The sequence below is a fragment of the Podarcis raffonei genome, chromosome 2, assembly GCF_027172205.1.
Source record: "Podarcis raffonei isolate rPodRaf1 chromosome 2, rPodRaf1.pri, whole genome shotgun sequence".
Lineage (NCBI taxonomy): Eukaryota > Metazoa > Chordata > Lepidosauria > Squamata > Lacertidae > Podarcis > Podarcis raffonei.
Window position 1 is genome coordinate 94,502,623 of NC_070603.1, and position 26,436 is coordinate 94,529,058.

Genomic DNA, 26,436 nt, shown 5'->3' on the forward strand with positions numbered 1-26,436 from the left:
ACTGCCCTTTGGAAATTTCCCCTGGATGTCAATTCCGCCTTTGGAATCCCGATAATGTCCAGGAAAATACGGACATATGGCAGCCCCACACAATCTGAACACAAAACTGTTCTTCAAACTTTGCATTGCTCATCTCTATGTGAAGCCTTAATGCTCACAATTACTTTTAACATGAGAGAATCACTTTGAAGCCACATTCTCATTCATCTATATCTATAGCATAGTAAAAATTTCTGTTAACCTAATCTTTTCCCCACCCAAAGACATCAGATCTTTGCCACATACCCCAAACTTTTTCATCTCTGTATATACATCTGAATAATGGGGGGTGGGTGGGTGTGTGATTTCAATGAGAATGGAGTGGGGGTTAGGGAAGCAGAAGCAGTCAGGGCGTGGGGAATGAACTCCTCATAGTACAGATGGAAGACAAGCAACTCTGTTCTAATAAAACCCATATTTTTGAAGTTCCATTTTTGGAGACTTTTCTGAATTGCTTCTTGGGGGATTCAAGTGTTCCATTACAACTCCTATGCTCCCCTGCAGTTTGTCAACTGGTTGCCTTGCTTTGTAGATCAATTTTGTCTTGGTGTCTTTGACTTGGGCAGTGTGTGTGTATGGCTTGGGAGGGTTCTCTGATTTCTTATCGCTTAGATGTGTTTCTATATCTCATGTTTTATTATTCTAATTGATATTAGCAACTGAGGTCAAACCTTTTAATATCTGTCTTTAGCAAATGTAGGGAAGCAGTGAATATCCCTCAGTTGTTCAGGAATAAAAATTAACTACAAGGGCTGAGGTTTGTTTCATTAATATGCTTGCTTGGTAGACTCAGGGCTGTCAGATAATAATATAGCAAAGATAGCCTTAAACATTTGTATCTTTCATACACGCTATCGGATTTGTCATGTACAACAAACAAAGAATCATGTTCTTATCTCGAGATGGGAATCATCAATCATAAATCACTGTCCAAATATAATGCTATCTCTCACATACACAGCTGAACTTGATATTACTTTTCTCCCAGCAAGAAGGTGGCATGTTTTTTTTTACCACCCAGGTCAGTTAGGGAGAGTTTCCTTTATGAATTTATCTCCTCTTTGTCCAGATGGAGAGAGTTCAGGTCTAGCTATCACAAAACATAGTATCTAATCCAAAATGGTTGACATGACAGTAATTGTTCATTTGTGTATGAAGCAGTATCCATAGTTTATTTATCAATGTACTGTAACAGTTCTGAGGTAAAATGTTGAATGTGTTTTTTCATAGGTGAGAGAGCTTTGGAAGAGAGATTCTTTGCTCTCATGCAGCAGAGTTAGTGCAGTGGCGATTGTTCCAAGGACATTAAAACTTGGTTAGATGGTTCCCCGCCACCACCACAAAAAAGCCTAGAATAAAACCTAGCTTTGCAAACAAGCGAAGATTTTACAGTTTCAGGAGTTACAGCAAACAAGTCTCCATCCATTAGCAAAAAGAAGAAGAGGAAAAGGTTCCAAATGACTATAAAAAGAAAAGCATTTGGTTTCCTTACAAAAGAACCATGCAGTCTTTGTGTTAGCTAAGATGCAAGTGGTAAAAATCTCCCTTTAGATAAATTTTATTCACATGGTTTCCCTTCAAGATGGGAGCTGTTCCACATGGCCCTTTTCTTCAAAGAAATAGCAGAGAGAGAGAGAGAGAGAGAGGAGGAAAAGGAGGAGGAGGGAAGAATAGGCTTCTGGGAGCCTGCTAAGCTGCACCCACTGGCAACTTGAGCCGCGGGCTCAGGTTAACCCTTTCATGGATGCAAATGTGAGTCACTAACTGTACTTTACAACATTATTTACCATCAGTAATATACACTGTGGCCTTACAAAGCTCACTAGTCCCCATGGTATGGTCTCCATACCAAATACTGATTATCAGAAAACATGGCTATTTCATATTAAGAACATAAGAATGTAAGAAGAGCATGCTGGATCAAGCCAATGGCCCATCTCGCTCAACATCCTGCTCTCACAGTGGCTGACCAGAAGCCTGTGGGAAACCAGCAAGCAGGACAATAATACTCTTCCCTTCTCTTAAGTTTCCAGCAACTGGCATCCAGAAGGATTGTTGTCTCCAAATGTGGAGGCTGAGCATAGCCTTGATAACTATAGGTATTACTACTACTACTACTGTTACTCCTGCTACTGCAAATAATAATAATAATAATAATAATAATAATAATAATAATAATAATAACTTTTATTTGTATCCCACCCTCCCCGGCTGAGACCAGGCTCAGGGCGGCTAACATCAAATAGCAAATATTCACTGCAGCGCTGTATAAGTTTGGTTCTGTCAGTTCTTCAGCAGCTGTTTCAGGCATGTGTGAGTGTGTGGTAAGTGAATCCTAGCAATGATAGTAAATCCATATCTGAAAAGGGGTGTGAGAGATAGCAAAGGTACCAAACCACATTAGGCAATCCTTGTTGTTGTTGAGGAAATGATTTGAAAATTGAAAATAATGCCCTTTTGACAGGAAAGTGAATAAAAAGCACTATTTAACATTATTAAGATTAGTCAAATGCAGGTCACTTTAGGCTGAAGCTACCATTTCTGGCATTTGATCGATTGAATTTATATCCTTTTCTTCCTCCTCAAGAAGCCCAGAGTGGAAAACAGATAATATAATTTAAAACCAAAAAGAAAGCAAATTCTAAAATAGTTCAGAACTTTCTAAAACCAACACACACACACACACACACACACACAAACACAAACACACAAACACACACAGCACACACACACACACACACACAGCCACACACTATAGTGTAAAACATTCTAAAAGCAATTACAATCAATCACAAACTTGTATCCAGTGATCTTGAGCTTGTCAGGTACAATATTCTTCAATATTGTATTACCCATGTGGGAACTGTCCTTGGGGGACTACTGTGTTTTTCACTAAGTCTCTGTTTTTCTACAGGAAACTACAGCATCAATGAGACAGACCAGAAGTGTTTTCTGTCCAGAAAACTGATTAAACAGTGGCCAATCACAATTTCCAAGTGCATGGGTTGAATATAACAAAGTCATTGCATGAGCTTAACAAGGTTCTGTTTGCATATCCCTGGCTCTTCTTTGTCTTTGTGTCCCCTGACCCCCCCCATACACTCTTGGTGGTTGGGGGTACACCCAAAGCAGATTTCAGAGGATGCAGGTTGGAGGAGGGGGAGGGAATATTCTGTGACTTTCGCCTGCAGAATGACTTCATTGAACGCAACCCCATTTCTGTAACTAATATGACATTAAAGGGGGGTGTATAAAAAGCTTATTTAGCTTATTTACCATGAATACTTGTTCTGCCTAGAGGAAACATGGGCCAGCTTAACTTAACACCAAATCAATCATTAATGCTGTCTTGCAAGTCCTCCACACACCACTTTAAATAAGCTAGTTTATCATTATTCGGCCTCTTCAAGGGAAGTATTAAGGACTCTAGAGATGTGTCCAAAGTACTTTGCTTGTTATACATGCTTTCTTTTCCAGGGCATTGGAAAGCAGTTTCATAATATTGGCACAAAATCATCACTCATCTCATGCTTCAGGAACCAAAGTAGATGCTCAGGGAACGTTCTTTTAAATTTGAGCTTTATGAAGTTATGGACTAAAGTTAGGCATATTGTTCTGTAAATATCCCTTCTGGCTGTATTCCCTGCACATATTGTTGGACTACAAGTCCCATCTTCCCTGACAATTGGGCATGCCAGTCCAAAACATCTGAAGGGACCCAGATTGAGAAAGGCTGCTCTAGAAGAATATATGACCCACATTTTCAAGTGAGCAGAACTTTGACATCTGGAGGCACACAAGCCAGTTCTGTACTTTAACTGAAATTTGCATTCAGAAAGTCAGGCTTTTAAAAACTTCTTGTCAATAAATACAAGGGTTTCCTTTTAACAGGAAGATGAGGGCCGAGTCCTGGTATCAGTGCAAAAATCCAGGCTGAGACCTGGGATAAAAACCTCTTCCAGTTCCATTAAACTTTTAAGGTGTGGACATGTTGCCACCAAAAAGCCACCAAAAGAAATAATAATAATAATAATAATAATAATAATAATAATAATAATAATAATACTCTGGGTGGCTTCCAACAAAACACTGAAATACAATAACCTATTAAACATTAAAAGCTTCCCTAAACAGGGCTGCCTTCAGATGTCTTCTAAAAGTTTGGTAGTTAAAATTTGGTAGTTAAAATTCAGTTGCTTCATAGATGGATGCGTAAATAAAAGGCAAAATGAGCCCTTTTAACGCTTCACATACTAAGTTAGTCTCCACGCATTATAAAACTTCATGCTTACTGTGATTTCCTTCCCCTGTGTGAAGCAAGTATGCAGTGCAAGGACCAGAATGCTGCTCTGTGTGAGATGGGTGGATGAAGGTCCATACTGACCTTTCATGAGCTGAGCCAATTTTGTGGCTACTATTTGCCTTGCAGAAGTTGAACGCATAGAGCAGTTATGTTCAAGTGGGGGGAAAGCTAATCTGGCTCAATTCCATCCTTGATGGGTGGCACTGGTTGGCAGTTAAAGTTCAGCCATCTTAAGGTGGCAGCAGCTAGCCAGGTGGTGCACTGAAATTTAAAAGATGAGAGAAAGCTACCAGTGGGTGGTGACTTAGGAGGTTGGGGCACATGGTCTCCTTCTGGCAAAAGATGCCAGGGAATGGGGGAAGAAGTGATAGGCTGGAATCAGCACCTTGGAGAAGGCAACCACTTCCTGCCTTTTATCTCCCACTTCACCTGCTATCACTGGATTCAGGGCTGGCTTTCATAAGTGAGTATTGAAAAAAGCACATGGCTGCAGTCAAGAGTGTGAGCCTAACCATGCCTGCTCAAAAGTACTTCCTATGGAATTCAGTGGAGCTTACTCCCAGTTAAGTGACGTTAAAGCTTTCATCAGGTCCCTTAACTTCATGCATTTTCATGTTGTTGTTGTTGTTGTTGTTGTTGTTGTTGTTGTTGTTGTTGTTAGTACTCCTTCTTTTCCCCTGACAGGGACTCGAGGCAGCTTACAGATAAAAATAAGAGCTAAAAACTTATAGTGGGAAAGCAGTAATAAAAAACACACACTGATATAATTAAGACTAAACACACACACACACACACACACACACACACACACACACACACAGAGAGAGAGACACTGTCAGGATGCGGTCAGTGGCCCCCGGCTGGTTGCCCAGAAATGTATAAAGACAAGGAAAAGTTTCCTATAGTCCTTTTTTACTTCAAACTTTACAGAGAGAGGCTATAGAACTCAGCCTCTTGGATAATGGCATTATCCCAAGTGAATCTCCACCCCCCTTCTCTCCCACTTCCTCATTCCTCATCATCAGCACCTCCTCTATGGGTGCTGCTAAGTGCCCTCTGTCTTTGAGCTCTCCTACTTTTAAGGCTTACCAGGACCTGGGGGATGGTGGGTTTGGGATGCTTTCTATTGACGTGTCAGGCAGCTGCTGCTCCAGCTCTGCCTGCTCCCCCCACCATTATTTCCCAACTTTTCCCCTCATCTGAGCTGTGACCTCCCGCAAAAACACTGTTGTTATTCTAAACTGTCTTCCTCTTCCTCCTCCCTGGAAGGGTCAGGTTAGGGAAGTAGTCTCCACCACTCCTCCTCCTCTGCCCAGTCCGTGACATATACACACATTAAAAAAAAATTAAAATCATACAAATAACTACAATAAGAATAGCACATCCTAGCCCTTTCATTAAAAGCAGTCAGTTCCTGTTGGAACAAGAAAGTATTCATCTGCTGGCTGAAGGACAGCAAGGAGGGAGCCAGTCTAACTTTTCTAGGGAAGAAGTCCCAAAGTCTGTGTTAACTGTTTTTCACACATATGTCATATATTTCTAGGATAATGAGAGGGAAAACTAAGCCAGACATAGAAACACTGGAGGGTGAAGGCTGTCTTGGCATTCAGTTTTGAATCTGAAGGACCTGGGTGGCAGGTTGTACCCAAACAAGTGGTTTCAATTTCTGATTTCCTGGGCAGTAGTCAATTTGGGTAGACATTTAAGAGGGTGCTCATTCTGTGTGGGGAAAAATGAAGCCTGCTCTCTTTTAAGGGCTTGATCATTTACAAATAATATGTGTGGAGCATGCAGGAGCAGGCCGACACTCTCACAGATAGCACTTGTGTGTTTAGAGAAGCACCATTTCTGCCAGAAGCAATAGCATACTCCTGGAAACCCTTGGAGTCCTTCATGCCACACAACCATTAAATTCAGGCTACATTCAAAACTGCCAAAGTTTGCCATTCAGTTCTCACCCAAGTAGGGTGTGTGTGTGTGTGACCAGCAGGTAGAAGCTACTGCCCATCACGTTAGCCAAGCTTCAGCTAGGAAATTGGGTTTTTAAAGCTTTTGAGAGAATAGTATTTTGCATGTAGAAACAGGGTACAGTGGTACCTCGGGTTACAAACACTTCGGGTTACAGACTCCACTAACCCGGAAGTAGTATCTCGGGTTAAGAACTTTACCTCAGGATGAGAACAGAAATCATGCAGCGGCACGGCGGAAGCAGGAGGCCCCATTAGCTAAAGTGGTACCTCAGGTTAAGAATGTTTTCAGGTTAAGAACGGACCTCTGGAACATGTCCTGAAAATCCTCCCCCTCCCCCAATCATCTGTAGTGATAGATCTACTATATGGGCTTGCCAACATTTGGCGTCCAGTGGGCACATTTGGGATATTAAGGAAGTGTTTGCCAGTCACAAAATGGAGTTAGGACAGGCTGAGCCAGTGCAAAGAGGAAGTGAGAGCATTAGAACAAACAGACTCTAATGCATTGTGGATTTCTGAGGGACTTTTTCTGCAGGCACCACAGGGTGTGCTGGCAAGCATAATGTCTTCTATTTTGCCTTGCAACACTTTTGATGATGTCTTTCCTATCTCAAATTTACTATGTGAGGGCAGGGGAAACGTTTGGTGGTAAAATTCTAGAAATTGTAATTCCAGCGCGCATGTGTTTGTGTGTGCACGCACGCACGCACACACACACACGCACACACGAGTACATGGTATGATTTGAATAAAATATAGATATTATCTCTTTCAAGCAAAGCAATCAGCATTCCTGCATTTATTTTTCTTCCCCACAGTAAATATATTAAGAGGATATGGTTGTTTGGTACATGAGTAATTTCCCATTGAAATTCTTTTTATGACTTTCAATCCTAAGAGAGTAGGATATGATTGTGGGGTGGATGTAAATTTTTGAAAAAGAAAAGAAAGCTTTAGCTTCCTTACTGAATACTACCTGGCTTTCTTGCTGATTTACTCCAGTTATTCTTCATCCTATAAATCTTCACCTGACTTTCTTGCAAATGATCTTCTCCACTTGATGGAGGTTAGCAATTCAGAAAAGCCATCTACTTCCACTTCATTATTGTGACATATATTTCGGAAGCTCCGTTTTCTTTCCTGTAATTTACTTCACAGCTAACATTATTCTTAACCCTGAACCCATAAAGGAAGGCACCAATATCATTTGTGGCAATGCAAGATCCCTTGAATAATGACATTGTGCTGTTATAATTCCAGTCCAAATCACCCCACAATCCTCCCAGGCATATTAGAAGGAGGACTAATTTGGTCCCAGAAAGGGACACTCAGTGAAATGAGAGCTCAGTTTCACACTGATCTAAGCATCATTGACTGGGAAAGGTGTCAGTTATCTCACTCTTCTGCTTGAAGGCCAGAATGCTTTAGGACTACTTGAAGATTAGAATGCCCCTTCCCACCAGTTCTGCCCTTAAACCAAACCAAGTGAAGGCATTACCATGCATAACCATATTTTTCATATTTTCTCAGTTGGTTTCCCCCATTGAGACAGAATGGCTTTGACAGCGTTGGCTGGTTTTTGTTTTTCACTTTCCACTTTCCCAAATCTGTTTGGAAGTTTTGGATTCTTTTGCTATGATTTGTCACACCATAACTGGTTGCTGTTGAGGACAGGTTGTATGTACAGTGGAGTCTAAGGTTAACTGGATTGAATTGAGCTTGATGGGTGGCGTCAAATAAGAATGGTGGGTAAGTTTCAATTCTGAAAATGATTTGACAGAAGGCTGGTTCATCAGACCCAGGTGGCTTTGGGAAAGGATGGGAACAATGTTGTGGGACTTCCACATCCCACCACCCCCTAACTATGGGTCATGCTGCTTGCTGGAGCTGATGAGCAGTGGAATCTAATGCCATCAGGAAGGCCACGGGTTTTTCAGCCCCAGATTAGTATGTAACAGAAGCCAAATAGGGACATAGGAACTGCTTTATACTACCTTAAACTAGCCGAGTGTTATGTACTCTAAGCATGGCATCAGTTATCCAAAGTCAACAACACCTGCAAGCTGAGCCTTTCTTCACTGTAGATGCCAGGAGTAAACCTGAGACTTCCTGTATACAAAACATATGCTTAGCACTGAGCTGCCCATGGAAGCTAGATTCTCTTAAACAAGAGTGTCTCCAACTTAAGAATTTATTTTTTGTATGTATGTGTAAAGTTAAATTTGTAATGATATTAATGAATTTCAATAAAGTGAACTTTGTTTGCAAAAACAAAAAAACAAGAGTGTCTCAAGGAATCAGTGTCTAACTGTCATAATTGCAAGATATTATGGAAGCAGAAAGTGAGGTAAGGTGGAAAGATGGTTTCTCAGTTTCTTATTTTTCAGATTGTAGGTTCAGTTCCCCACATTTCTCCATCAGTTTATTTTAAGTGCTAATAAAAAATTGTCAGCATATTAGTGTGAATTTTGTGTAATATACACATTTTTGCAAACCAATTTTCCTAATTTTGTGTGTTCTACTACCACAAATATTTGCATTTTTATGAACACTTTATTGCAATATATACATTTTTGTACACATTACTTGCCTTGGGAACTGTATTGCACAATCCAGTGATGTGCTAATTTTTAAGGATGACTTCATTTCATTTCACATACTGTTTTTGGGAAGCGAAAATTCTGTAGGTTCACCTTTAAATGTAAATTGAATTGAATTTTCCCCCATCCCAAGAAGGGAAACAAGGATTGAATCAAGTCAAACTCTTTCCCTCATTGGCTAGGACCATTTACATTATGGAATCAAGTTGTTTTGTACAGTGGTACCTCGGATTACATACACTTTAGGTTACATACGCTTCAGGTTATAGACTCCCCGAACCCAGAAATATAAGGGACACGGGTGGCGCTGTGGGTTAAACCACAGAGCCTAGGACTTGCCGATAGAAGGTCGGCGGTTCGAATCCCCACGATGGGGTGAGCTCCCATTGCTCGGTCCCTGCTCCTGCCAACCTAGCAGTTTGAAAGCACGTCAAAGTGCAAGTAGGTAAATAGGTACCGCTCCGACGGGAAGGTAAACGGCGTTTCTATGCACTGCTCTGGTTCACCAGAAGTGGCTTAGTCATGCTGGCCACATGACCTGGAAGTTGTCTGTGGACAAACGCCGGCTCCCTTGGCCAATAAAGCAAGAAGAGCGCCGCAACCCCAGAGTCGGTCACAACTGGACCTAATGGTCAGGGGTCCCTTTACCTAACCCAGAAATTTTACCTCGGGTTAAGAACTTTGCTTCAGGATGAGAACAAAAATCATGCAGCGGCAGCGCAGCGGCAGCAGGAGGCCCCATTAGCTAAAGTGGTGCTTCAGGTTAAGAACAGTTTCAGGTTAAGAACATACCTTCAGAACGAATTAAGTTCTTAACCCGAGGTACCACTGTATATGCTAAGTCTTGTGGAATATTATTTAATTCTCAAAACACCCACATTAGCTCTTTTCTTGGGATTGGTATTATTTATTTTAAAACCAAATATTTTTGCTGTGTTCCTGAGATATTGCATTAAGTTGTCTGGTACCTTAATGGTTTTTAAATGATTAAACTGCCTCTAAGATTACCTTGTTTAATCAGAATTGTTAATTGGTCACACTAAGAGTGTCAAGGAGTAACTTCCGCTATTGTTAGCTTTGGTGTTGTGTGGTGATAAATCAGTCTTGGAAATGTTTGAATTTTGGACTTTGCAGCTTGGGAAGTAACAGAGGTAGAATACCCAAATCCCCTCTGGTACTTCATATGCCATCAGTTTCTCATTGTGCATTATACTGAATTATAGCTTGCCTAAAAATATTGAATCCCATCATATTTCACCACTTCTGTTGAAAAATATGTCACCAGTTATTTTGCCACCCATTAATCCACCTATGTTCAATCCGCTGAGTTGATTTATAAATGTGTATATTTCTTACTTCCTGCTTGCAGTCATTCCATCCAGCATTCTTCCTGGCTTTCTATTTTGTGTCCAATTTATTACTAAATTCTAGATGGGGAAATATGGTCATTCTGAAAGAAAAACTCCAGGGTCTTTTAGAAGCCCTTCACTTCTTGAGAGAGTCACAAGTCACTGAAAGTAACTGTATATGACCAACCCTGACCACACTGGTGGGTCCAGGAAAATCTGTTGACCTCAGGAAATGAGTTTTTCAAAATGAAAGGGACGGAAAGGCATTGAAGCAAGTGCAGCAAAACCTATATTGACTTCCCTTTTTACAGGTTTCTTATATAACCTCCTCAGATTGATATTAATAATGTTTCGGCAGGTGCCTTCTGCATTAATTTTTAAACCTTTGAAGAAAGCGTTTCTATGCCGCAAGGCTTATACAGACAATTAAAGAAAAAAAATCTTTTTGTAACAGATAGCCAGTGATCTGTGAACTGGATTTTTATGTAATTTTATTCTATTTATATTGGTTGTACACTGCTCTCATTTTTTTTAATGCAGTATATACGCATTCTCCTAAGTAAATAAAGAAACATTTATCCATCTCTTTTACACCAAAGTGACTCAGTCATTGATCATCCAATGAGTAGAGAGGAGGCAATTACCCTCCCTCCTCTGCTGATTTGCACCAATTAGGAGCGCAGGGGCTGAGTGTGTGTGCATGTATGTAAGGTGCCATTGGTTTTGAAGACACTCAAACTCAGGACGCAAGGGAGATATGTGCTAAGAGGAAGACACACTTGGCAAATCCACACCGTGATCAACTCCCACCCGGAAACCAATGTCCCCACAGTGGAAGGATGTGCGGATCCAGAATTGGCCTCCACAGTCACTTATGGACTCATTGTTAAAACTGTGTTTATGGAAGAAAACCTTACTTGGCTACGAGTGATCGCCAAAGAAGAAGAAGAAGATGCATGCCCACTTAGGGTTGATGCGGACTTCGAGCCAACAAGGTTGGTCACTGCTGCCATTGACCATCTTGTTCCATACAGTTAATCAGTTTTGAATGGGAACCACCCTGGATCAGAAACTGTACATGCAAACATGTGCTGTACGTGTGGTTCTCAGGACTGGACTGAATACATAAAGCCAGCAGCACCATCATCTTCCAAAGGAGAAATAATCCACTAAATTGTAGCTTTATTCTCCTCTGGGATGGTAGGCTCTCTAAAACTTTACTATGCTGATTGCTACACAAACACGCATCTTTGCAGTGTGCAGATATATGCTGGGAAATCTGGATTGGGCCCAATAATCTGAGTCAAATAAATTATCTTGACTGGTGTACGTACACCAAATGAAAGGCAAGCCCATTTGCAATTGCATGCACTTAACAGATGTGGCGAAGTAAAGCAGCTGTGCCTGTGGTGAACTTGCTATTTGGCATTATTCTTAATGCGGCAATTATATTTCTTACTGTGGCAATTTATGTAATGCATGGCTCATCCATGGACTCATTAAACCAGAGTGATGAGACTCTGCTAAAATTTGTGACAATATAGTATTGCTGGCATCACTATTTGTCTTTTAAACTGCACCATCAATACTTAAGAGTGTTTCATGGAACAAACCAAGGGTGCTTTCAGATGCCTGTGATATATCCAAGTTTGCAGCCTGGCTGAGTGAACTGTCTGGAGTTGGGGAGCTTTAGACACAGCTACACTTTCAGAAATGAGCCTAAAAATTCAGACTGGACTAAGCTTGCATTGTTTCCAGGGCCACTGGAAGCCACATAATTGTACAAAAATTGAAAGGTTGAATCCTGTCTAAATTAGTTGAATTTTAGGTCAATGGGACAAGTCAGTCATGGCTTACTTCACATTGAAATCAATGGAGCATGAGTGCAAGTAAGTTATTCTGAATCCAGTCCAATAAAGGCATCAGCAGCAAGGAGCATATTTTAAAAATGTGGGTGAATAAAAGAGCCATCATCATGTGTTTAAAATATATTAGGCTTTGCACCAAATGAATGTCAATGGTGAAATGTTCCACAGCCAGGGCACCGTGGACCACATGGTAGCATGGACACTTCTGCAAATAGTGTTTGTCTTGGACACTGATCATTGCATAGAGGCAGTAGACACAATCTTGCTCTTCCATTCTACACAGATGGGTCCATAAAGGAGTGCAACTCCCTTGCAAGAGTAAGAGTTGGCACCCCATGTGAAATCAGAACAAAAGTGTGATGTATGTTACTCAAATATAGCATGTTAAATATTAGTTGCAGGGTATTAAATGTTGTATGGCAAGTATTAGCGCATTCCACTATCAGAAGCTGCATGTCACATACCATAAAATGCAACTATAGAAACCTCCAAACACTCAAGTCATGAGGGAAGAATAAATATGTCATCACTTTCCCACTATTATTTTTAAAGCTAACAAGTCAAAACTCAAAGGTATTCTTGGGGGGAAAATGTGTATGCTGTTTTTTGTTGATCATGCTGTCTATGTGTGCGCATGCACGTGCGCATGAACACACACACATCCCTTCTCCTTTCTTCCTTTACTGACTACCTTCACTATGTTTTCCTTCCAGTTTGTCCTGGAAATTACTTCATATTATGCCATTTCTTCACTATATGGAAAAAAGAGTATAAAATGATGGGATTGGGTTGGGTTGGGGACAGCATCAGAATTCATTTGCCTTTGCTAATTCAGTTAATCTCCATCTAAGTCATGCTGCAAGCTACTGAGTGATTTATCCACAAATCTGCTCACAGCTAATGAACGTATTGCCACCAAATTAGAATTAAACCCCTTGATCACTCAAATTTAATTATTTCCTGCTGTGCCCTTTCTGTTGCTTAGAATTGGCCTTCTCGGAAACATATTTGGCAGTCTAACTCTCCATCCTGTTTTTCCTCTACTAAATATTTCCTCCATTCTTGTAAAACATGAGTTCCATGTTGAAAATCCAGTTCTATACCTAGTTCTCAAAAACAATATGCTTTACAACAATGGATAATTTACTAGAAAAATAAAAATGCATATGTAAACCAATAGGGCTGTCGGCCATTTTGTTTGGGGGTTTGGGCTGTAAAATGTGGGCTGTAAGAATGCTTTCTTTTTGTTTTTCAGGCTCCTGACAGTGGCAGACTTTGGGTTGTCAAAGTTCAGTGATGCCCTGTGCAACACTAAAATTCAGCTCCCCCACCTCTCATGCTTTGTTCTACAGCATTGTTTTGGCACCCCCTACAGGGTGGCACCCAACGCGACTGCAGTGGTCACAATACCCTAAAACCACCTCTGCTCCCCAGAAAAGATTATTCACATATGTGACGACAGCAGTGCAGATACTACTGGCCCAGAGATGGAAAGAAGATAAAGTCCTGACCAGAGACGAATGGTTGATAAAGATGATGGACTATGCCAAAATGGCGAAAATGACTGGGAAAACTAGAAACCAAGAAGATCGAAACTTTAATAAGGAATGGAAAAAATGTATAAGTTACTTAAGAGAACACTGTAAACAACTAAACACTTTGGCAGGATTATAACAACACATGTAATGTAACAAAAACTAAGGTAAAACAAATAGGGAATCCTATATGTTTATGGTTATGACTATTGCTTGAATTCAAATGTATAATGTAAAATTGAATAAAATAATTATTTTAAAAACCCCACCTCTTCTCCCAATCAGAACTGAGGAGGGTCCAAAGTTCACAGGCGGTTAAAAACACAATGGGATGTTTTGCTCAGAAAGTTGTTCACCGGAGAGGCAAATATTTAATAGAAGTTATGCACAGGAGGGACAAAGTTTCATCCTAGGAACCTGGCAATTAAGTATATAAGTCAAGCTATATGTGGAGTCAGTAACTTGAAGAGCTAGAGAGAAAGAGAAATGGCTGAAACACTTCAACATTTTTCAGAGTTATTAATACTTGCTGTTGTTGTTGCCGTCTATCTATCGATCTATCTATCTATCATCTATCTGTCTTGACTGTCCTTCATCTGCTGATCTCAGGGCAGTTCACAACATAAAAACACAATATAAAAGCACACACACACACACAAACAAGAACAAAACCCCCTCCCACAAACCAATAACTCCCCTCAGCCACCTCCTCCCACAAACACATTTAAAAATACCAAACGATACCAAAATAGCCTTCTAAGCAGTACAAAGAATAAAAAGTTTCATGAACATTAAAATATAAATATTCATACTCAAAAACATAATAAAACAGTACCATTAAAACAATATAGTGATTAAAACAGGACACTCAATTAAAAAAAAGAAAGAAACCCAAGAAAGTGCCTCTGTAAACAGGTGTGTGTCTTCATAAATTGGTGGAAAGTCACAACAAACGTGTCACAAGGATAGACAAAAATCCTCCAGAGATTGTTCTAAAGTACAAGTCAAGCTTCTTTATTGATTGCAGAGTGCAGCTTTTTCCAGCTCGCTTCATCCTTAGCAGCAGAGCAATATTCCAAGCAGTTTATTAACATCTTCGCAATGCAATATACATTATTTGTGCATTGCTATATCAATAGCATAGATAAATGGCAGTGCCACTTGAAAAGTACTCTTTGAGAGAGGTAAAAATATAGGGTCATTATTACAAAAATTTGATCCATTCAAAGACTACAGCTGTAGTTGTTTAGTAGTCATTAAGTTAATCCAAGCATTTATGTATAAAACTGCTGAAGTGTATACATGAGTATTTATCAAGATGGTTTAGGTATGGTGGGAGAAGTGTTTATTTGCACTGGTTCGATATAAATGTTACATAGAATAAAGATTAAAAATCTATCACTTTTTTATTATACTGAACCAACGTGTGCATTTAAACACTGTATCAAATGCAACAGAAAATAAAAACAGTGGTACAATAAAATTGTATAAAGAAGGTTGTCTGTTTGGAGCCGGGTTTCACTCCCTTTGAAGGATCAAGTGCATAGTCTGGGGGTAGTCATCTATCCATCATTATCACTGGAGCTTCATGTGACCACTGCAGCTAGGAACACCTTTTACTGGCTTTGACTGGTGCACCAGTATTGACTGTTAATGCCCATTTACTACCAAGCCAAATGTAAGGTTGTTTTGTTGACTTATAATGCTCTACATAACATGGGATATGGATTCCTGAAGAAATACCTTGTTCTGTACAGGCCTACCAATGTTCCAAGATCCTCTTTTGCTTGTACTACAGTCAGCTGAAGTCCATCTTTCAAACCCAGAGACTCATCCCCCTTCTGATGTCCCCCTTCTGATGTCCACCATATGGACCTACCTCCTTTCCAGAGTAAGGCGAGCACCAACTTTGATGTGCTTCCACTGCTTGCTAAAGACTCATCTGATTCCCCAGACATCGTTGGCTATCAATATGCAGGGCCTGGGAGATATCTGGCCCATCTACTGTTGACTGTGATGAGTTTCATTGTATCAGCAGGATGTTTGTTCTTTGGAGCTGTTTTTATTGTAATGTTGTTGGCTTTTAATTTGGGGTTGCAAGCCACCTTGAGCCTTGGAAAGGTGGGGCAGTTAAATTATGAGATGCACATTTTGTTAACAGATAAGCTATGGAAAGAAAGAAGGGAGGAAGTCGTCTCGCTGAAGAGCCGTGTTCGTTCAATTTTGGCATTCAAGCATATTATATTGTGAGCTGAAAGTAACATACATTAGTTGTGAAAACCCAAGAATGACAGTGTAATCGGTTCCAGCCTGACAATGCTTATCAGATGATACTGAAGCCAGATATTCAGACCATTCTGACATATTTGCTGAAAGATAAAATAGCCTTCATAATCTTGCCATCATTTGTTGGACACATAAAAATAGCTCAGAATCTAATCTGAGGAGTTCAAAATGAGAACAATGGTAGACCTGCCTGAAACAACTTTCTTTCAAAGTGAGGGTATGGAACACCTTTTGAGTTTTCTTCTCTTTAAAGTTGAAAGGTCGTAAGAATATAGCTTGTGAAATGTACAGCAATAAAAATTCCAAGTTGGGATGAGTCTTTAGCCATCTGATGGCACCATTTACTTTCTCTTTGTGGGTAAGGTGAACATTGGCCCTGTTTTGTGATGCAACCAATCTAACCTTGCCAACACACCATGGAAGAAGACTTGAGAGACAGAGTAACTGTGGAAAGGTCATGCCTTATTTATTCAAATATAACAATCAAAGACCAGCCAAACAATGATCAAATTATGTATGCAGGTGGGTTTAATTGACACACATGAGGGAACCACCCCTTCACACCCAGACATGTAAATAGCTACATCCATGGGTCCCCAGCCAATATCAACAATCACAAACATCTTTCACCATCCATTTATTTAATGCTGTTTTGAAATGTGCATGCTTCTGGGATGCTGTAACTCAGCAATCCTTTTCTGAACTTCTTTTAGGAGTTAAAAACTGCCTGATCTCTATTCTAAATGCATTAATGTACAATTTGTAGTTATTACCGCTTCTTTCCATAGTCTTTAATTCAGATAATTTTCTCCCCTCTGCTAGGTTAACACCTCTAATGTATTAATGGAGTGCAATCATGCTCCCTTTCAACCTCTTACTAAACTTAAGACGCACAGCTCTTTCAGCCTCTTCTCTGATATTTCATCCTGTCAATCGTTCTAGCTGATCTTAATTTCAGGATCCCTGAGACTGACTGGTAGCTGCTCAGTGTCACACATTGGGAATCAGATGTTCTGGGGAACTATCACAGTTCAGTACTAAATGTGGCATTTTGTATTACTTATGTGATAGCTGAGACATCATGTTTTGCTAACCTACTGTCCTGAACAAAAGAAAAGGGGCACGGGAGATAATCAAGTGTCTTGTTTTCTGGGGCAATGATTTTTTTTTTCCTTTTTAAAAGAATGATGCTGACTTATATCCATTTTACCACAAGTTTTAGACAATGCAGCAATCCAATATTTTCAGAAGAGTCATACTAAATCATTTGTTGGCACTGAAGGAAGATACCTTGTTGTACTGACAAAATCCTGAGCTTAGTGCAAAAGTAGGATTTTGTAGCATCCCTGGCATCCTTCTGAGAAACATGTACAGCAAATATATTGGGATCAGAGGGACATGGAAAGCTGCCTTATACTGGGTCAGGCCATTGGTCATCTAGCTCAGATTGTCTACACTAGCTGCTGTACCTCTTCAGAATTTCAGACAGAGGTCTCCAAAAGCTATCTAGAGATACTGATAATTGAACCTGTGACCTCCTGCATGCAAAGCAGATGTTGTCTTGTTGAGCTTCAGCCCTTTCCTTTATCATCCCAAATAAATAACCTAACCCAAAAGTTGAGCCTCTTAAAAAGAATTGGGATTAGGAAAATTGCAAGGATGTCATAAACTGATATTGATGAGATATGCCAGGAGCAGTGAATCCTGGCAAACCCCAGAGATAGCTGAGAACTAGGATACTTCACAGCCCATCAACCCTTCCATAACTGTTCACTAGTTGCAACTGGTCCCAACTAGGAGCTAAAAGGGGCTTTGCAGTCCCTCTTTCATGAGTCCAACTGTACTGCAATGACTGGAGGCATGTTGTATCCATCCCACCTTTGCATGAGGGAATGAAACATACTATTCAGCTGCAGCTACATTAAAATCCTGGATTTCACCCCCCCCACACACACACGAAGAACCATGCTAGCATGGGGTTTATAGCAGAACTGGAAATTAGGCATAGCATGTTGGTCTGGCATTGAGTCTAATAATCAAGTCAATAGGTGAGGGTGGTTGAGCCATGGGAGTTGGGAATAACATTTCAGTCTGGTGGTGAGTCTAAAAATTAAGTGCAGGCTTGAGAGTGGTAGAGCCATAGAATGGTGAATAATTTCATTAAGGGAGGGGGGAGAGAGAGAATTTGCTGCTTTAGCATATTATGTCTGAGGTGTGAGCAGTAACTGAACCAGGAAAATGCACCCCATAGTGTTAAAATAAAAACAAAAACTCCCTGTGATATAGCCTGTTCCTGACAATATAGCGATGAAATGCTGGGGTTCAGGGCTAGCAACCCCGAAGCTTTTAACTGTGTACAGCTCAGCTGGGAAAGGTTTCAGGAGGTTGGAAAAGACTCAATACATTATCTGCCAGACAGCAGGTTGAAGCCCTGAATAAGGAGCTCTCCTGTTAGGGCTTGGGAATGGTCCCCACTTATTCTTTCAAATATTAAATTCTGTTCATGGCACTTGAACTGTGATAGCTCATTTACTCACTCAGGTAATGAAGTCCCGGGGTATGGGCTGAAGCTAAACAAATCTGGGTCTGATCAATGCCTGGATTTGTGACTGTGTAGAAACAAACTGTATACTCACTTGTGTTCCAGAATGCAGGAAAGGGGATGGAGAGAGAGAGAGAGAGAGAGAGAAATGATGTAGCTAGAGGAAGGGATTCATTTGATCTGATTTTCACACTGGTCTAAGCTGAGCTGATGCTCCTGAAATTACATGGAGGCCAGGACACAGCTATCAGTCAGATTACGCATTCCTCTGAATTTTGCATTGCATTTTCGATGTGGTAAAATGTGTGGACCAAATTGTGTCTTTTATTTTACTGGTGAATGTGTTGAAAACTGTGCATTTTACATTAAAGTGCATGTATTATGTAGAAAGAAACGTGTTACAGTGGAAAGGCATGCAACAGAACGGAATAGGATTCAGCGGCATGCAACGGGGTGGAATGGAAAATGACGGACCCAGCAAGACCAAAACAGGGTGGAATTAGCTGCTTAGTGATTTAGTGATGAACACTTCTGTATGAAATGGTTTCCACAGAGGATCCTTCACATAAAGAGAACAACAACATGTTGCTGTTTTCACAGGCATGCTTTATTTATGGGAAAATTTGAGGGCTGCCTTGGGGTATACACATCTGCTGGGCTATTACTGATCCCCTCCTCCTCCTCCTCCTTGAATTCTATAATCTTAGATTATAATATTAGATTCAATATTTAACAAAATGGCACTTAAAAATGAGGATACCAGGAACTTGGCTCTGTTTCCCCCCTATTAAGATGAACTTGATTTTCCCACCCTAAGCAATGAGGTAGTTATTCTAGTATGAGTCTGTTAATGGCTATCCAGGGAGACATAAAGCCTTGCAGTGAACCATTCCCTGTCAAAATTAGACCTGACCTGCATATTTCTGCAATTCGTAGATATATTAAGCAGTCAGCTCAGGTTGTTCCTTGACCAGTTGTTCACCCCTATCAATTGCATTAGCATTTAACCTGTCACTTTAAATTACAAAGGTAAGAAAGGTTGAGGGAGGTGGCAACAGATTCGATGGGATACAAAATGGGGAAAAGAATAATCTTAAATTACCTACCAAAGGGAATGTAAGGAGTGTTTTTTATACTGACATACATCTTTTCATCTTCTAGGAATGTCACTATTTTACATCATCCTTACACTTACTACCTACCATGTATAGCAGGCATGGTCAAACTTGGACCTCCAGCTGTTTTGGGACTACAACTCCCATCATCCCTAGCTAACAGAACCAGTGGTCAGGGATGATGGGAATTGTAGTCCCAAAACAGATGGAGGGCCATGTTTGGCCATGCCTGATGTATAGATAGTGCAGTGAAATTTTTGAGGTCCAGGAAGTAAGAGGAAATTGCTATTATATTTCTCTCTTTCGCTCCTTGCTAAATAGTCATATTTTGTTTGTATTTCATTGCTACAAAAGACAGTGTTATTTGTATAGATGAAAAAGAAATATTTCGCATGGTTCCCACATCCATTCATACCCTGTGCTCCGAGAACAGGGAATCTCTTTCATGCCAAGGGTTTGTTCCCTTTGGGACAAAATTCCAGGCTCAGAAGCCAGTATGGGACAGGAGATGGGGCAGAATGTCAAGGTGAGAGTCAGGAGCTGGTCAGCAATAATTCACAAGGTGTCAGTGAAGTTAACTCTTTATTCAAAGAAACAAAACCAGTCATCGCGATCTTGCCAACTGAAGCTGGTAAAAGGCACTCCTAGCCACCTGTGCCAAAGATGAATCTAGTAGCACCCCCAGACTATATGCCAGTTCTTTCAGAGGAAGTGAGCCCCATCCACAACAGGTAAGTGACCCACCTCCCAGCAGTGGCATAAAGGGGGCTGGAGCTGGGTGTGTTTGGCCCCAAGCAATTCTGGCTTAGGCATGTGAGGGAGCTGTAGAGACAGCTTCCTTGTGGGATAGCCCAATGCCACAAGCCACAGCTTCACTCCCAGGGGCAGAGAGGAGGAGAGTTGGCAGCAACAATGGTGCCCATCTCATCGGCTGGGCTGAGGCTCACAAGGAAACTGCCAAGGTGGCTTTTTCATGCCCGGCCGTAGCTCCACTCTAGGATCTGACCTGACCCTGGGGTGCAGTGGCCTCCCTCCTCACCCCACCCCCTAGGGTAACCCTGCATGCCTTCCCTGGATGGCAGTAGCATGCGCTCCACTGCTGTCTCCCAGACATGGAAACCAGTCACCCACATGGTCACTCTTTTTCCAGAGCTTCAATTCAAATTATTGGCTCTTGTCCAGGTCATGGCTATGGGCAGACTGTGGTCCAGAACCAGCGCAGCCACACTTGATTCAGATGTTTTGGATAAACAGAGATTTAATACCCCCCCCAATAACCATTTCCAATGGCTTCGTGTAATTAAATAGCGACGGGGACAAAATAGTGCCCTGTGGCATCCAGATGCAAAGGGACTGAGGAGCATTGCCCCAGTGCCACTCTCTGGAACTGACTCTACAGGTAGAACCAGAACCACTGCAAATCAGCGCTCCTCCTAAGCTGGACCAGGAGGACACAATGGTATCAAACGCTGTAGAGAGAGGGGGAGCAAAAGAAGCAAGTTTGCACTCCCCTTGTCCCTTTCCCGACAGAGGTCATCCATCATGATGATCAAGGCCAATTCAGTCCTGAAACCAGCTCTGAAACAAGGCTAAATTGGGGGTAGAGATGATCAGTTTCATCCAAGAATGCAAACAATATTTAGTCAATTAAGGAGTTTTTATGGATCAGTTGAAGATGCCAAAGAGAGAGAAAATGCTTTCATTAATAGTTTCACAGAAGTACAAAGGTTTTCATTTAATAAACACCCTCTTCTCACATGAGATGTTTCTAAGTATCAGTCGATTCCCAAGAAGTGTTTCTCAAAGTGCAAGTGTCAAGATGGAAAATATTTCCAGTGACAAGACCCATTCAGAGCTCATTGATGAAACACATAATATTACTGCTGCTGAGCAGAGACAGATTGCTCTAAAGTTGCATGTCAGACTTTATTAAAAAGTGCAATTGGAATTGTCAAACATCTTTGCACCCATCAGGGATTCTTCTTGCCCAGCTTTTAAAGACACTTAAGATAAAGCTGGGTAAGGAATGGAGGTTTAAGGGGTTTTTCTTTTCGCTGCATTGTCAGAATTGGGTACCTGCTTTTGTGTACACTATCCTTCCCCAACCTGAATCTGCCCAAAAACTTGCTCCGACCATAACCCAGTAAAAATGGTAATGAAACAAACAACAACTGGCACTTTTAGATGGAGAATGAATGACAACTTGTTTAGAGATCAAGAGGTATATAAAAAGGCCCAAAAAACCCTGAGAGATTATTTTGAAATAAACATGAATACTAATGTGGAGAAAAGAGTAATTTGGGACGCAAGCAAAGCCGTAATGAGAGGATTCTTGATACAACAAAATGCAATCCAAAAGAGAATGCAGAATGAAAAAAAAGACAAGATTCTGGAGAAGATAAAGGATGGAGAAAAAAGATTAAGATCAAAACCAAACTCCCAAGAGATTTTGAGAGAAATTAAACTTTATCAAACACAATATATGGAATTGATGAATCAAGAAATAGAGTGGAAAATCAAACAAATGAAACAAAAGACATTTGAATCAGCTGATAAATGCGGTAAACTTCTGGCTTGGCAATTACGTAAAAGACAAAAATTAAATATGGTCTCAAGTCTAGAAGTGGAAGGAAAGAGTATTCATAAGCCCAATGAGATTAGAAATTGTTTTCAAAGATATTTTAAACAACTATACTCACAAGGGCCGCAGAAAGAAGAGGACATAGACCAATTTATTGAAAAGTATGGATTACAAAAAATCTCTCAGGAACATAAAATTGTGTTGAACCAGAAAATAACTGAACAAGAAATAGAAGGGGCCATTCAAAAGATGCAATTGGGCAAATCTCCAGGACCAGACGGACTTACTTCCAAGTACTATAAGATGTTGAAGGAGTGGATTATACAACCAATGAAGGAAGTTTGTAACGAAATTTTGGAGGGAAAAAGGGCACCGGATTCGTGGAAAGAGGCCTATATTACACTAATACCAAAGACGGAGACAGAAAAGACTCAGCTTAAGAACTACCGTCCCATCTCGCTATTGAATGTGGATTACAAAATATTTGCTGATATTTTAGCTAACAGACTGAAGAAGGTTTTGACAGAGGTGATTCATGGGGACCAAGCGGGCTTTCTCCCGAGAAGACATTTGTCAGCTAATGTAAGGAACATTATAGACATTTTGGAAATGTTAGAAGTGAACATAAACACTAAAGCTGTCCTTATATTTGTTGATGCGGAGAAAGCTTTTGACAATATTTCTTGGAGTTTCATGAAGAAAAATCTTCAGGGGATGGGGGTAGGCCAAGGATTTGAAAATGGTATTGGTGCAATATATTCAGAACAGAAAGCTAAACTAATTGTGAACAATGTGGTTACAGAGGAATTTAAGATAGAAAAAGGAACACGTCAGGGGTGCCCAATCTCTCCATTACTTTTTATATCGGTCCTGGAGGTTTTGCTAAATAGGATTAGAAGTGATCAGTTGGTTAGGGGGATTCAGGTCGGAGTTAAACAATATAAACTGAGAGCATTTGCAGATGACTTAGTACTTACTTTACAAGAGCCAGAATCTAGTACAAAAAGGGTTTTAGAACTAATTCAAGAGTTTGGTCAAGTAGCAGGATTTAAACTGAATAAAACTAAAACTAAGGTTTTGGAGAAAAACTTAACACCTATGGAAAGGGATAAGTTTCAGAATGAGACAGGTTTAACGGTGGCTAAGAAAGTGAAATATCTGGGGATAAATATGACAACAAAAAATTTGAACTTATTTAAAGACAATTATGAAAAATGCTGGATAGAAGTGAAAAAAGATTTGGAAATTTGGACGAAATTGAAGCTTTCCTTGTTGGGTCGAATTGCAGCTATAAAAATGAATGTATTGCCTAGAATGTTATTTTTGTTCCAAACTTTGCAGATTGTGGATAAGATGGATTGTTTCAAGAAGTGGCAAAGAGATATTTCTAAATTTGTCTGGCAGGGCAAAAAGCCCAGAATAAAATTTAAGATATTAACTGATGTAAAAGAAAGAGGGGGATTTGCCCTGCCAGACTTAAAACTTTATTATGAATCAGCAGCTTTCTGCTGGTTGAAGGAATGGCTACTACTTGAGAAGACAGATATTTTGGACTTAGAAGGATTTAATAACATTTTTGGGTGGCATGCATATTTGTGGTACGACAAGGTTAAAGCCCATAAAGCTTTTAAAAACCATATTGTCAGGAAAGCATTATATAATGTCTGGACAAAATATAAGGATTTGCTGGAAAATAAAACTCCTAGGTGGTTATCGCCTATGGAGGCAAAGGCTGTGAAAAAACTTAATATGGGGCTGAAATGGCCGAAATATTGGGAAATTGTGGAACAGGAGGGGGACAAATGGAAATTGCAGAGTTATGAGAAACTAAAAGATAAAGTGCGGGACTGGCTTCATTATTATCAAATAATGGAGGTCTTTAAGTCAGACAGGAAAAATGGCTTCCAGGTGGAAAAATCAAAACTTGAGACAGAATTGTTAGAGTCCAAAACTAAGAATTTGTCAAAAATGTATAACTTGCTGCTGAAATGGAATACACAGGATGAAACAGTTAAATCAGCCATGATTAAGTGGGCACAAGACATTGGTCATAACATTATGTTTGAAGACTGGGAACGGTTGTGGACCACCGGCATAAAGTTCACGGCATGTAACGCCTTAAAAGAAAATATTATGAAAATGATTTATAGGTGGTACATGACCCCAGTCAAACTTGCTAAGATTTACCACTTGTCTGACAATAAGTGTTGGAAATGTAAAGAGAATGAAGGTACATTCTTTCACCTCTGGTGGACGTGCCCAAAGATTAAGGCTTTCTGGGAGAAGATTTATAATGAAATAAAAAAGGTATTTAAATATACCTTTCTGAAGAAACCAGAGGCCTTTCTCTTGGGGATGGTCGGCCAGTTGGTGCTAAAGAAGGACAGGACATTCTTTATGTATGCTACAACAGCAGCAAGAATACTCATCGCGAAGTATTGGAAGACAGAAGAACTACCCACCGTGGAAGAATGGCAGATGAAAGTTATAGACTATATGAGACTGACAGAGATGACCGGCAGAATCCGAGACCAGGGAAAAGAGACATCGGAAGAAGAATGGAAGAAATTTAAAGACTATCTTAAGAAACATTGTAAAATTGTGGAATGCTGAGACGTCTGTGGATTTGGAAAATATGAGGTTGAATGCTGTAACCATTATGTTATATGAAAAGAAAGGTTAAAATTTATTTACTAGAAAATAGGGAAGGATTTGTTGATCATAACTAATTAAGGATTGGAATGCAGTAAGGGGAGGTATGAGGAGGTCGGGAAAATCTTTTATGAAAAAAGGGTTTGAAATTATACATGTGGTGTTTTTTGTGTTTTGTGTGTGTTTATGCTTTTGTTTTGTTGTGATTTGTGTTTTTATAATCTGTGAAAAATTAATAAATATTTATTAAAAAACAACAACCTGATGCCCTCCAGCATGGCTGTGCTGACTGGGACTGATGGAAGACTAAAACCAGTTTGAGAAAGTTTAGTCCTACATGAAGATGTTGTAGCTGGGCTTTTGTTTTGTTTGTTTCATTTTTGCCTTGGATTTAATGCTTGCTTACAGGGACAGCAGAACTAACGTACTGTGCTTGGGAAGTCTCTCAATGCACAGTAAACACCTGTTTTGTTACACAATCAGGCATCATGCTTGCAGGTATGGCATGTGATTAGAGTACCACTGCTTTCCTTTTCTCCAGCCTTCCTCTATAATCTGCTATAGCCTGGTGGGAAGTTGCTCAATCCATATGTCTGCATGAAAGCATGCCAGCACAGGTATATTTTGATTCCTTCCCAACTTGCGAAACAAAGATACCCACTGTTTTAGATGATGTACTTGATTTGATAACACCAAGTTCCTTATTTAATAAGTTCCTGGCATCCCCCAAAAGAACAACCCCCCCCCCGAAGCCTTAGAGAAGATAAAAACCACCAGGTAATTGATTAAAAAACAAACAGATAAACACTGACTGGGTAATAGTTGCAATTTTATAAAGCCTTCCAAACACTTTCTCTGAAAGTTTAAATGTTTTCATGTTTACTCGGGAGGTTTGAAAAAGTGAGAGAAAGAGACAAGCTTGCAAAATGGCATGTATTAGCTTACTTGTCTTTTAAGATTCTTACCCTATCAGGCAGTTTATAGATACTGAGTTGAAACAGTAAGATTTTGGAAATGCTAGTGCAAATGCAGTTATTAATTCAAGAAAGAATGAGAGAGAGAAAGATCAACTCAAAATCTATCCTGCCATCTCACTGCATCCCTCCCTCAGTTCTTCTCCCATATAAAATTTGTAAAAACACAATGCCATTTATCTCCTATGAAATAAACCCTCTATTATCAATCAATATCCAATGTTTGTGGGCATAGCAGCAGAGGCACTGAAAGCAAAATCTTTATGCTGACAAGACCCATTCAGGCTTCCTTGACATAATGTGTAATATTACTTCTCTTGAGCAAAGACAGATTGCTCCAAAGCTATATGTCATGCTTTATTAAAAAGTGCAATGGGAATTGTCAGACTTCTGAAGTTTAACATGACATCCAAGACCCCAGAAGGCTCTTGTTCTCATTCAGAAGCTCAGGAATCTCTTCTGTGGAATGGAATTAAGAAAATAGCAAAAGATAAATCCCACTTTCATTTTCAGTGCAGGACTGAGTATGCCATTTCCATCTTATGCAACATGGGCAATGTTTTTGGATCTTATTGTTAGTGGTAAAGAATTATAGGGCCTATCTTGCAGTAGGGAACCAAAT

General features: G+C 40.1%; 1 long non-coding RNA gene across 1 annotated transcript; it reads left to right on the plus strand.

Annotated features, from left to right (window-relative positions):
• Positions 1-2,250: 2,250 nt before the first annotated feature.
• On the plus strand, positions 2,251-3,094 carry LOC128409613 (uncharacterized). The gene is made up of 2 exons (XR_008329276.1): positions 2,251-2,363; positions 2,954-3,094. It is a non-coding gene; the product is annotated as an uncharacterized LOC128409613 (long non-coding RNA).
• The last annotated feature ends 23,342 nt before the right edge of the window (positions 3,095-26,436 follow it).